Raw genomic sequence first — 12609 nt, forward strand, 5'->3', positions numbered from 1 at the left:
TTTATACATTCCTCTATTTAATTATGGAGTAAAGCAGTATACATAATGTGAACATGAAGGAACAAGTAATTGGTTTATTCCATGCTGAAAAAAAAGAACAAAGGCTCACACCTGAAGAAGGCTCAACAGCCGAAAGGTTGTGTTTTCTTTCTTCTTTTTTTCCAGCATGGAATAAACCTATTGCTTGTTCCTCTGCAGCCTACGCATGCTGACGCAGCTACTGTACCCACCTGAACTATAATGAGAACATGATCTCATTCTTCATTGGGTTAAGCAAAATCATTGATTCTGTTTTTTTTTGCTATTTTTGACAGTGTTTATAGAAGTTTGAATAAAATAAAATATACATCTTACTGTATGTTCATTGTTTCTTGAACATTAAAGTGCATACTTAGGGCACTTTAATTTGTTTCATGAAAATTAAAAAATGTAATGACTTATGCATTACTACATATAGTACGTGTTCCAACTTTTTTATACAGTTAGACTTTTGTTTCAGTTCAAGTAGGATACAATTCAATGGAATTCCAAATTTGACAAGCACCAGCAGGGAATCAATATTGCGTGAGCATCCCCAGAAAAGAACAGAGACCCACTATACCAGAGATCAGAAAGAAGATAGGAAAGTGACTGAGCAGTTCTATACCATTCCCCACCCTTTTCGATGTCTTAAAACTCAGGAACATCAATAATGATTTATCAGAGGATCAGCCACCTTCCTTTCCTTGGAGGTGCTGATGCTTGTTAACTATACCTCCATCACTGATAAGCTTGAATAAATAATATTATATATATGAAACATGGGATAAAAGAAGGAGTAAAGATACTGTGACAAGGCAGGATGAACCACAAAATACAATAAACCTAACAGAAAAGACAAGGATTGTACTCTGCTGTCTCAAATCAATGATCTCTAGGGCAGAGTGATGAAAAGTTAAAAAGAAGAGCTTATGTGGGATTCCTGAGAATATGCTCTCCATTCTTTCTTTTCTTTACACTGGAACTGATAATGTCACTGTAAAAGATACTGCTGAAACCTAAGCAATGAAGGCAGTTGATTCGAACATAATCAGAAATAAAAATTAATTAGGTTTAAACTCAAAGAACACCTATAAATCTGAATGACCTCAGCAACATTTTTTTTTATTTGAAATTAAAAGTAGGAGGAAAGAGTTTGGACTAACAAAAGACATCTCAGCATTAGTTCAAACTAAAGACCAAAAAGAGTAATAAAATAAAGCCAATAAAGTCAAGAGTAAAGCCAAAATAGCAACAAACTGTCTAGAAAAGTTTTACTTTTTATTTTACAGTTGGAATTATATGTAATTTTCTAATCTTTCCATGGTCAAAGAAAATTATTTTCTTTCACAGATTCACAGATAATCAGTTGAAATCCAGGTTTTCTGGAGATTGGGAAGCTTTAGACTCCCAGTGATACTCAACAGAAACTCTATAGTTACCTAATACTCAGTAACACAATAGAATCACAAATGTAATTTAATTACACACCAGACACACCAGAATATATGTAGTCCCAGCTATTCTTCTCTGGATATAGAAGGGTATAGAACATAAACTGTTTTTTTCTTTAATTCCACTTTAAAGACTTTAACTTATTCTAATAGAAATGTATTTATATAGAATATATACTGTATTCAGTACCCCAATCTACTCTCTCCACTCATTGTGTATTCTCATTTGTATATCTTGTGTATTTTTTATTGCCATTCTGTAAAGCGCTTTAAGAAGCCAACTTTAAACATGCTATATAAAATAAAGTATATTTTCAGATTTATGATTCTCATTCAACTTTATAATGTTGTACAACATTAAAAAAACATTCTTCATTTTCTTTTTCCAGCCAATTGTATACTGCACTTCAATTTATAAAGGTATAACTAAAAGGTATAACTTATCTTTGAGCTGTAATTAAATATTATTTTATTTATTAAGTGCACAGAAAGGTCACACTTCATACGATTTTCAGCAGTTGACATTTCTATGTTGGGCAGAGAAACATATACGGTGGTTTTTAATATAACAAAGTTTTAAAACCATATTTTTCTTATTTCACTTATTTAGCTTTTTTAAACAATGTTTTGGTACATACAAATCTGAACAAGAAACATTTCAATAAATATATCTTTAAAACATTGTAACTATCAGTACTATTATTATAACTAATGAGGTTATTTAAGCACTATATTGAATGTGAAAAAATACAAGTTGAAACTCCACTAATGAAATTACTACATTATGAATTTAATTATTATTGCATTGAAATTAATGACTTACCTGACTCATTCCAAATAACAAAGTAAACATTCTGCATGTTTTGCATAAGTTTAACATGACTATTGATGACTGCTCTAGACATTTTCCTGGAATGCATTGGTTTAGTTATAATGGTTATATAAATTAACATTATTTGCAGAACATTATGGAATATTTAAATAGGACCTATACAAATATATAAATATACATATGTAAAAATGTCTTCTGGATTAATTTTTTTATAAGCCAAATTCTCATTAAAGCATTTTCTGAGAACATTGTAAACTTCAAAAGAAATAACTCATAGTTACGATTGTACTTAATAACCAAACTGTAAACTCACTGAAAGTAATCTCTTTGAAACTGAAAGAAGAGTGTCACTGATGTACCCCATTTACTTTTCCCTCTGTATTGTCAAACATGAGAAGAAATCACAGGATGGGCGAATCATAAAGAACAGCCTGGGCTGGACACTCTTAATTCATGCTTGGAAAAAGAAACAAAGGAACGTACTGTCTCTAATCACTGTTGTGCAAGGAATGCAGCTAGTGGTGATGCCTTTCTTAAAAGTTTATGAAGACAGAAAAAAGGAGCTTGGCTTCTTCTTGGCTCTTGATGTGTCCAGAGATCTAAAGGATGAAACTCGGCTCACTTTCTTTGCTCAGTATTTTAATAGACCTCCAAAACCTCCCCATACCCTTTGAAGAAAGGCTAAGCCTTCAGAAAGAAGCAACTTGAAAGGGCCATTTACTCCCTTTCTGAAGTACTTATCATTGTAGTGCCCTTCTTAATTCTTTCACTTGCCAAATACTAGATATATACTGTTTATAGTCACACCATTGCATTGCAGGGCTTTTTCTGACAATATTTAAGAAAGGCATTGTCTTCTTAACAAATTCAATCCAACAGTACATTTCTGTTTATTATTATAACTCCACATTCATCTTGGAAAATCTGTGAAATGCAAACAGTTTTTATTTTCTGGGAGTAGATATGCAGGTCCTTGTTGACATAAGGTTATACAATGCCCTTGCATATATTTGTACTTTGAAAATATTAAGCAACCTTGCTAATAAAATTATCAAAACTCACATGGACATATTTGTGATAAAGTTGTGGGCATCAAGGTTTATCTTTGCTGAGTTAATAAAAATGCAATTCATTGGGGAAGAAAAAACACTTTTTGAAAACCTTGACTGTCAGGAATTGTACAATGTATAACTTAATATAGATATTAAATGTAAACAAAATCATCTAATACTATGTGTGCCTAGATGAGGTCTACTTATTGGAAAAAAATGGTCTTATCCTTAATAAACATACACTACTGACATAAAAAGCAAAGCAGCTTCACACCTGGTCAAAAACTACAGACTACATTCTCATACTTAATACTCTAATATTCACTTCTGATGTATATCACTAAGATTAATGGATAAGATAGTGTATGGGGTCCTGAGTTGCATTTGACTCACTTTATCACAACTCTATAGTATGTGGCTCCTTTTCCAATTCTTGGGACTCCCGCCAAAAATAATACAGCTGATGAAGGTGTTGTAAAAAGGTTACTGTCAGTTGAAACCAAGTCATGATGAGGAATGCAGTAGAGTCTCCCAGGGTTACACACTTGTTCCAAATATGTTCTTGCCATCAATTGACTGAATCCAGAAGTGCACCAGCTGGTAGGACAAGAGTTTCCTGGCAGAGATCCTCAGTAATCAGTGTTTTACATACTTTTTTCACTAGAAATCATGCAGATTAAGGAATGTCCTTTGATCTGAATATCAAATGGACAAAGACTAAGATGATATTCGGGTCAGAATCAAGGAACAATGGGAGGTGACAATGTGGAAGGTGTTGAAGCCATGACCTATCTTGGAAGTAATCTGCAATGTGCTGGTAGCAGAGTCTATCAAGTAACCAGTTTGAGAGACAAACTGAAATTACGTATGAATACCTGAAAGATAGGAATAGACAGAAACTTTTAGTCATGCAGAATTCTGAAATGTTCTTCTAATTTAGCTCTATCATTTCCAAAACATTACCAGGATCAAACATTAAGTACACAATTGCTGCCGCTGTAGGTCAGGAAATTCTCAGTAGTCTAGGTTAATAAATTGGAGATTAATTAAAATTATGATTTTATAATTTAGAATAAAAATCTGAAATTGCAGATTATTTGCGTTGGATATCAGAGTATTTGCATTGGATCTGTATTTTGTCTAAAAATAGAAATGTTTACAATGTGTTCTTTGCTGTTGAATCTCAAAACTGGCTAATTCTGAAGCCATTAAAAATAAATAATTCTACTCTTTAAGTACGAAACTTCACAAAACAGCTGTTGCTTACCTTTATAACAAGGTTTATTTTAAAGGCAGTGGCCACAGAAAATGTGAAATGTTGAGCAACCCATAGAAAAATCAGCATGGTTTACTATTCAGTAATTTTGCAATGATGAGATTAACGCATTTGAAATGCAAATACAATAGAATTTTCTATAATGAAGCCTTTTACTGTATCCCATAGAAAACCAAGATCCTCTGGATGGTATAATACATCATCTCAAGTAGAAGATGACCTATTTGGGACAAATAGTCAGATAACATTCAGGAGGGATCACTTCAATGACAGACAATTTATCCATTGTCATGTCCTGACCACCTCTTCTGACTCAGATGGAGATATACTGTATGTGATTCAAGTACAGACAGTTCTGTAGGTAAAAGTAGGGGGAAAAAAATTCCAGATTGAATGTCCAAATTGTATAGAATAAAATATACAGATGCAGCCATTCAAAATGCACGGTACAAACCCGTACCACGGGCATCTACGCTTGCGCCACCACGCCCTACCACGGTAAGTGATTGGCTGGACAAAATGACAGACAGGGGCACTCGTAGTGAAAAGATTTAATCATTTAATCTCTTTACTGTGCACATTTCAATCCGCTTAATATTGAATATTTATATGGAATTTTACCACTAAATGGAAATTTTAGTAGCTGAGCATAAAAAGACTAGGAGCATAATGCATGTGAAGGTCATAAATGATATTAATTTAGGAACATAAACATATTATGTAAACTGTATATTGCTGGTCTTGGAATTTAAAAGAAAAAATACACACCAGTATTCCATTTCTCCCTAAACATTTTAAGCATCAAAGTCTTACATGTGGTTATTTCGCAAATATTTTTACGTGCTCCTTGCTCCTTCTGACCATGTTACTGTACGTTTATACACTATACAGTACTTTGTGAGAAAAGTGATAGTTTTAAGCTTTTCTGCAAATACGCTCGACACCGGAGTAAACTGAAGCATACTTTTAGAATTAATAGGGTTGTACTGATTAATAGGAAATATAATATGGTATCGCGTATCTAAAGAAATTAATAATGATATAATTATATTCATGTACTGTAGCACAAAAAGTAGTATAAGACTTTCTAGTGATATGTGTACGGCTGTTTCAGTACTTGACATCTGTGGCCTGATGGCTTAAGTGATTGACTTATAAGTAAGAGGTGTTCAAATCCAGCTACTGCCATGAGTTTTCTTTTAACAAACATTTCTTTGAAAAACTAAAATAGCAATATTGTGGACACCATATTGAGTTTTTTATACCCCGTTTGTTTTGAATGGCTGCATCTGTATGCGTGTGGAGTCTATCAGCATTGTATTTGAATACAATTTATTTAGAGGAAAAATAAAAACAAAGTGTTCACATCTACAAAATCTGAAACCTGGCTGGTTTGATTGCTTTTAAAGTTAAAGTTCTGTCTAGATCTCTGTGGAAGAAATTTAGCATGATGTTGAATCGACAGATTCAATTATAGCAATTATTTTTAAATCTACAAGAAGGTTGAGTTCCACTGCATCATTGTCAGAAAAATTCTGTTCTAGAAAAGCCAACTTGGTTTCTTATTCAGCAGTAAAATATTTACTGTATGCAGTAATGTGCAAATACAATAGAATTATCTTACATAAACGTTTCCACTGCATCTCACAGTATGCAGGTGATGTTCACTGAACTGTGGTAAAAATGATTATAATTGTGTTCAAAACATTCTTTCAGTGCATAATATTAAAACATCATCCGGGGGCACATGAAGATATTATAGCACTAATCTGCAACATAGCAACATGGGTAGAGACAGAATTAAAATATGATTAATTCTGGGGAAAAGTCTGCCAAGTATATGATTCACAACAGCATTCACATCTGCATACAGAATCACGTTGAACTCAACAAATTCCAGCAGGAACTTGGCCATGAGATTAAAAAGAATCTGGTTTTAAAGTCTGGGGTTTTAAAGTCTGGGGCATTAACAAGAAAAAACTTTCTATTTTATTTGAAATATTAGTTTTCAAACATGAAGGTCTCCTTATTAATCTCCCACTGCCGCTCAACAGAAATAATTGAAAATGTCTTTGTAATTCAAATAAAGGACCATTTTGTTGTGTTTTCTGCATGAGTTGGCTGTCACATGGTAATATCAGCAGACCTACTATATATATATATTCCTGTGTATATATAAACTATATAAAATATATATAATTTTCTTCTGCAGCATATCCACATACTGTAAGTACTTTTTTAAGTTTGATAGTTTTTCCTATACATATTCCAGAACTAAATGTAAACTGTTTCAAAGTTAAAAAATAATGTATTGAATGCAAAATGTACAATATACAGTACATGACAGCTTCAAAACACAAATTGAGACAGAAGTGACCTTCCTAAAAAGGAGCCCTTTCCCTCTCTTTCTTGTATGTGAGTCAGAAACTCATATAAAATTAGACTGCTTGTCACCATAGCAGTCAAAAGGAAAGAAGTAAAAAAGACACAGAAAAAAAACATTAATTGTAACAAAGAAATTTCATAAAGTGTCAAAAGTGGGTGAAGGGCAATGGCATGAGAGCTATATTGACTGTTAAGAGATTGGTTCCCCGACCACAGAGGGTACCCTGCCCGTGAACATCTACCTCAGCCTACACGGGAAGGTCTAATTTACCTTTAACAAGATAACCAATCAGATATCTCCCTTAGCAACATTTACCAAACTACTTTAGCCTAGTTCACAGCTCATTCCATGTTCAGTATAGGAACTTTCTTGGTGAGCTCAACTACACTCCTCTTGTGCTAGTGTCTTCTTCTTGTTTAGTGTTTAGTGACAATGGCTTAACTTTAATCTACAATATTTGAATCTCGTCCTTGGAACTTCGTCCGACAACTGTGCTTTTCTGGTTAACGGACTTTGACTTTTTTCCTTTTGGATTACAATTTCTGGATCTGGAACCTGGGTTTTAAAACCACTGCTCTGAACCCATTTGACCGTGCTTTCTTTCATTACCATCGGCATTGGTTTGGTTTCCAAAACCACCGCATAGGGTCCATTATCTTCACTACTAGCTATCTTGTTTTTGAAACAATTGACTTTATGCATTTACATAATGGCCAGTGTTTTTGACAGGTTTGGTGTTTTTGTCTGTATTTGCTTTTTTCCTCTAATCAAGGTGTCTTAGCCTTCCTGGTTCAATAGGGCAGGAGATAATGAACAAAAATGGAATGACACATTGTTTGTCCAGTGCGCAATTACCACACAGTCAGTTATGCCACATTAGACTCTGTAGTGCTGTGTAACAGGCGACAAGACTAGGGACATGGGGACAGAGGAGAGAGCAAGAAGGGACACAGCACTGTAGCACCTGGTCAACAGCCAGTTACTGTAGGTCTCATTTGATCTACCTGGAGCATAAAGTAGGGGGAAGTATAACAGAACATTTGATATGGGACTGACAGAATGAGGAAGTTATATTTTTTTGAGTGAGTAGCATGTTCTTTTTATAGTTAGGCAGGGATGTGTAGAAATTGCTACAGTAATAATCGAGCGATGATTCATTTCTACTTACTTGTGTTGTTCTGAAGGTGGACTGGTGGGTCTGTGAGATACAAAAAACCTGTTGTGGGGAGAAAGGTCCTAGAAACATTAAAAATGCTAAGTGGTGTAGGACCTGCAAATTGTCACTAGTGTGACAGCAGCAAATAACATTTTTAGAATGAATAAAATTAACATGATTACCTTCAATCTGAAGAAAGCAGACCTTCAGATCACATGAACTCCTCCAACTCCTGTGCAGACGTACAGTAAACAGACACTGTGAGCCAGCTTGGAGGAATCTGAGCACAGTGTGGAAGAACAGGAGGGACTGGAGTAATATCTTCAATCCTGAAAATGCATGTCTCTTCTAGGCAGTTGCTAGGCTACAGTCTGGAGAAAATGTACAGAACAGATCCCCCAATGTGAAAAGGGGCTGGACCGTCATTCAGTGTAGTAATGAAATAAAAAAGCAAACAATCAGCACTTATTGTAACCTAATCAAGAGAGGTCTCCATAGGTTCTATATGCCCTTAGAATGACCATTTGTACTGTAATAGAGCTGGAAACAATGAATAGGTGATTATCCTTTCCAAGAATTCAATTTGATTGTCCCAATTCATTTTTCCTGCAAACCCACAATGCAAAAGTTGTGATGGGAGCAGTCCTCCATCTCCACTATCTTGTGTTCCATACACTCAAGCTTTACTACAGGCCCACTAAGTAGTTTTTTCTGTTTCCTCTGTTTATGGGAGATCAAGTCCTGTTTTTAGACCAATAACTGAATATTTGAAATCTGAAAAAGTCCATGCCTTTAACAGCAATATGTAAGCTCACCGCTGCCATCTCAGTTTGAAGCAATAGTACCTTCATCTCAATTGAGTGGCCATTTTAATTAGGTCAGGAGAATTGAATCTGTTCAGATTTTTCTTACTTGGAGAAGGGTCAGTATTCATTTGATATCCAGAAATCTGGAACATCAACACAGCAATAATGAAATGAAAACTGGTGGCAACAAATATAAAAAAAATAGGATTGCTGCAGCAGGAATTCTATGTCTGAGGTACCTCAATACCAGTATAAAGGATATGATTCACTACAGCATATTTTCAAAACAGGATTTCAAATGAGATATATGACTGTGAGTGATACTGAGGACTACTTTAACAAATACCCCATCTTGCCTGTTTCAAGTCTGTTTAATTTGCTTATTCTATCTATTACTGGCAAGTGCATAAAACTGGCAACCCAAAATATTTGTTCAGAGATTATTGAAGGCACCTGTTACGAAGTTAAACCTATTTTCTTTTTCTTTCACATTGTACCAAAAACCTTCAAGTTATATATTTTGTGTGTGTTTATAATAATAATAATAATAATAATAATAATAATAATAATAAATTTTATTTTATATAGCGCCTTTAAAGGTGGCTTCTCAAAGCGCTTTACAGGATGACAATAACAATAAATAAGAAGACTACAACAATAAATAAGAAGATTTCACAAGATAGGACACAATTGTAATTACAACAATACAACAATTACAATAGAGGAGACCGTGGAAGGTGGTATTAAGAAGAGCAGAGGGGTGAAGAATGGAACCATTTCTGAAGAAGAAGGTTTTGATACTGGATTTGAAGGAGTTTAGAGAAGGTGACTCTCTAATATCCTTGGGCAAAGAGTTCCAGAGCTTGGGGTCATAGCAGGAGAAGGCCCTGTCGCCCATACAATGTAGACGGGCTTGGGGGACAGTAAAGAGGGCAGAATTTGAAGAGCGGAGGTTGCGAGGTGGGGAGTAGGGCGATAAAAGTTCAGACAGGTATTGAGGTGCCAAGCCATGTAAAGCCTTATAGGTGAGCATGAGGATTTTAAAGTCTACGCGGAATTTGACCGGAAGCCAGTGCAAGGACTCCAGAATAGGAGTAATATGAACACTTGCACTAGACCTGGTCAGGATTCTGGCTGCTGAATTTTGGACATACTGCAGCTTGTTCAGAGTAGATTTAGATACCCCAGGGAGTAGAGCATTGCAGTAGTCAATTCGAGAGAATACAAATATGTTGATCAGCTTTTCAGCCACAGTTAATGATAGCATAGGGCGTAGTCTTGTGATATTTCTAAGGTGAAAAAAATATGAATAACCCCAAGGTTTTTCAATTTTGATTGAAGCTCAAGTACAGAGCCATCTACAGACAGGGTTACAGGACTGGCTTTACGAAGTTGATGGGGGGTACCAATAAGCATGACTTCAATCAAACAGTTAAGATGAAGGAAGTTTTGAGTCATCCAAATTTTTATGTCAGAGATGCAATTAGATAGAATAGAGACAGCCACATCAGTGTCGGGTTTGGTATGGATGTATGTTTGAGTATCGTCAGCGTAAAAATGAAAGCTGAGGCCATGTGATCTTAAAAACTGACCAAGTGGGAACATGTTAATGCTGATTGTAATCAGTAACTGCCTTTTTCATAATCTTCTAATGTAATGTCACTCTCAATTAATTAAATTAAATAATGAACTCAAGTGGATGCCTCAGACAATATACAATATAAATTATCTCTCAAAATTACATGATGACAAGACAGACCTTGAGCTATTGAATTAGCTTCATAACATTGCTGTTACCTCAGTGTTTAAATCTAGATGTGGTAAACTTTCTTTCTTAATAAGACTATACTTTTTTACGAAAATGCATGTTCATTTTTCTGAGAAGCATAAATATATTTATTTTTCTATAACTTCAATTTATCATACCAATGAACATTTCAGAAAATACATCAGATTCTCTACATGCTTCTTTGCTTATTAAGGATAGTTCTGCAATGAACTGTTGTCACATGTGATTTGCATCAAGGTCTGTGTGTATACAAGCTTTTGTGTTTAGATGCCCTTGTACATTTCTTTCAATATACAGTACTTATATGCTACAGTCACAAATCTCCAGAGACATCTGGTTTAATTTGAATTACTCCTCCTATACTTCTTTATCGAGGGCGGCACAGCAGCATTGTGGTTTGAAATAAAAAATAAATGCCATTCCTAATAGCTCCACATTCTCCAACTTGTGGTACACGTCTGTGTTGAGTTGTTGTATTCTACTCACATTCTCTCCATGTAAGATCAAAAACTCTTTTTATCAGTTGACCAAAACGTTTTACATAAGATAGTAAACAGGGCAATGCTTAATGTAGGTGTTTCCTTGCTTATTACTCAGAATTATGTAGACAAAGCTGACATTACTGACATCTGGCAATGAGGATTGTTCAGCAGATGTCCCCTTGCCAGTGGGATTAATCCTAACAAACACTCTGTATGCAACAGTTATCAGTTTGATTCAGATTTCCCTCAAAGAAACTATTCCTCACTTCAATGACATATTGACTGTACATTGGAAGAAAAACCTCTGCTTTAAAAAGGAATCTCCATCTGTGTTATACAACAGATGTGTTATAGTGTAAGTAGAGGATTTCATATTTTTTATCAATGCTGTACAATGAATCTCAATCTTTGCCACTGCTTTTAATCTCCCAATCCTTCCCTTGCTGTCCCAGCCAGCTTCCTGCTCTAATTTTACCTACTCTTTAACAAATCCTACCCACTGTGCCTTTGGCCCCAGGCAGTTCATCCTTTCTCTTATACCCATTTCGTTTCTACCTCTGCCTCTCAATCTGCACTGGCATGCTATATGGATTGAACTCTTTATCTTCTATTCTGATTTCCTATGCCCTAGGGCCTGGCTTTATCTTTTCATCTTTTTTTTCTCTTGTGACCTTAATTTTGCCTTTCAATACAGACATCCTACCTAGGGTTCAGACAATGGGTATCTGAACTTTTGGACACCTGACTGACATCTTACTGGCACAGTGTCAGCCCCTGGAATACTTTCTAATTCTTGTGCCCAATCCAAAAGTCCATGGAGTCCATGTCTCCTGCTTGTGCCAGTCTACTGGCCCTTGCTGCCTAATATTTGCAGGGGTACAATAGGTTCTCCTTTCAGACCAGGTTCTTCAAATGCATCAAACAAATAAGCCAGCCCAACAATTTGCCAAAGCATCAGCACCCCCTGATATTAATTAATTATTACTCCCTCAATCAGACTTCATACAGGCTAAAAGCACAACTCCTTTCCTTATGGCTTCCACCTTGCAATTGCTCCATCAGCCCCCCATTTTTATCTTAATTCTTGTTGCTTCTGCCAGTCAAACTGGGCCTCTGCACCAGCAATGTTGTTGTCCTATGTTCCTTATTTTCATGTCTGTCTTAAACTGTTTCAGCCTCTGCCTCTGTTGCAATTATTCTACAATGAGTTGGTAGGCCTCTGCTTTTCTCTTTTCTTTGCCATGACTGTTCTCTTTGTAAGAGACCTTCTGTCACAGCTTTGTTTGCTTCTAAACTTTACAATCTCAATTTTATTTTTAGGTCTGTATTTCTAAAACCATACTGTATATCAGCTGTTA

The 12609-nt window shown here is 35.3% G+C and overlaps 1 long non-coding RNA gene across 1 annotated transcript in view; it reads right to left on the reverse strand.

Annotated features, from left to right (window-relative positions):
• Positions 1-3691: 3691 nt before the first annotated feature.
• The window catches only part of LOC107078284 (uncharacterized), a 40812-nt gene continuing 31894 nt past the window's right edge, over positions 3692-12609 (reverse strand). Inside the window, exons 2-4 of the long non-coding RNA XR_011189801.1 lie at positions 8357-8545; positions 8187-8234; positions 3692-4231 (exon numbers count right to left, since the gene is read on the reverse strand). This is a non-coding gene — a long non-coding RNA (uncharacterized lncRNA). The remainder of the gene's footprint in view (positions 4232-8186; positions 8235-8356; positions 8546-12609) is intronic.

Source organism: Lepisosteus oculatus, chromosome 6, assembly GCF_040954835.1.
Source record: "Lepisosteus oculatus isolate fLepOcu1 chromosome 6, fLepOcu1.hap2, whole genome shotgun sequence".
In the NCBI taxonomy this organism is placed as follows: Eukaryota; Metazoa; Chordata; class Actinopteri; order Semionotiformes; family Lepisosteidae; genus Lepisosteus; species Lepisosteus oculatus.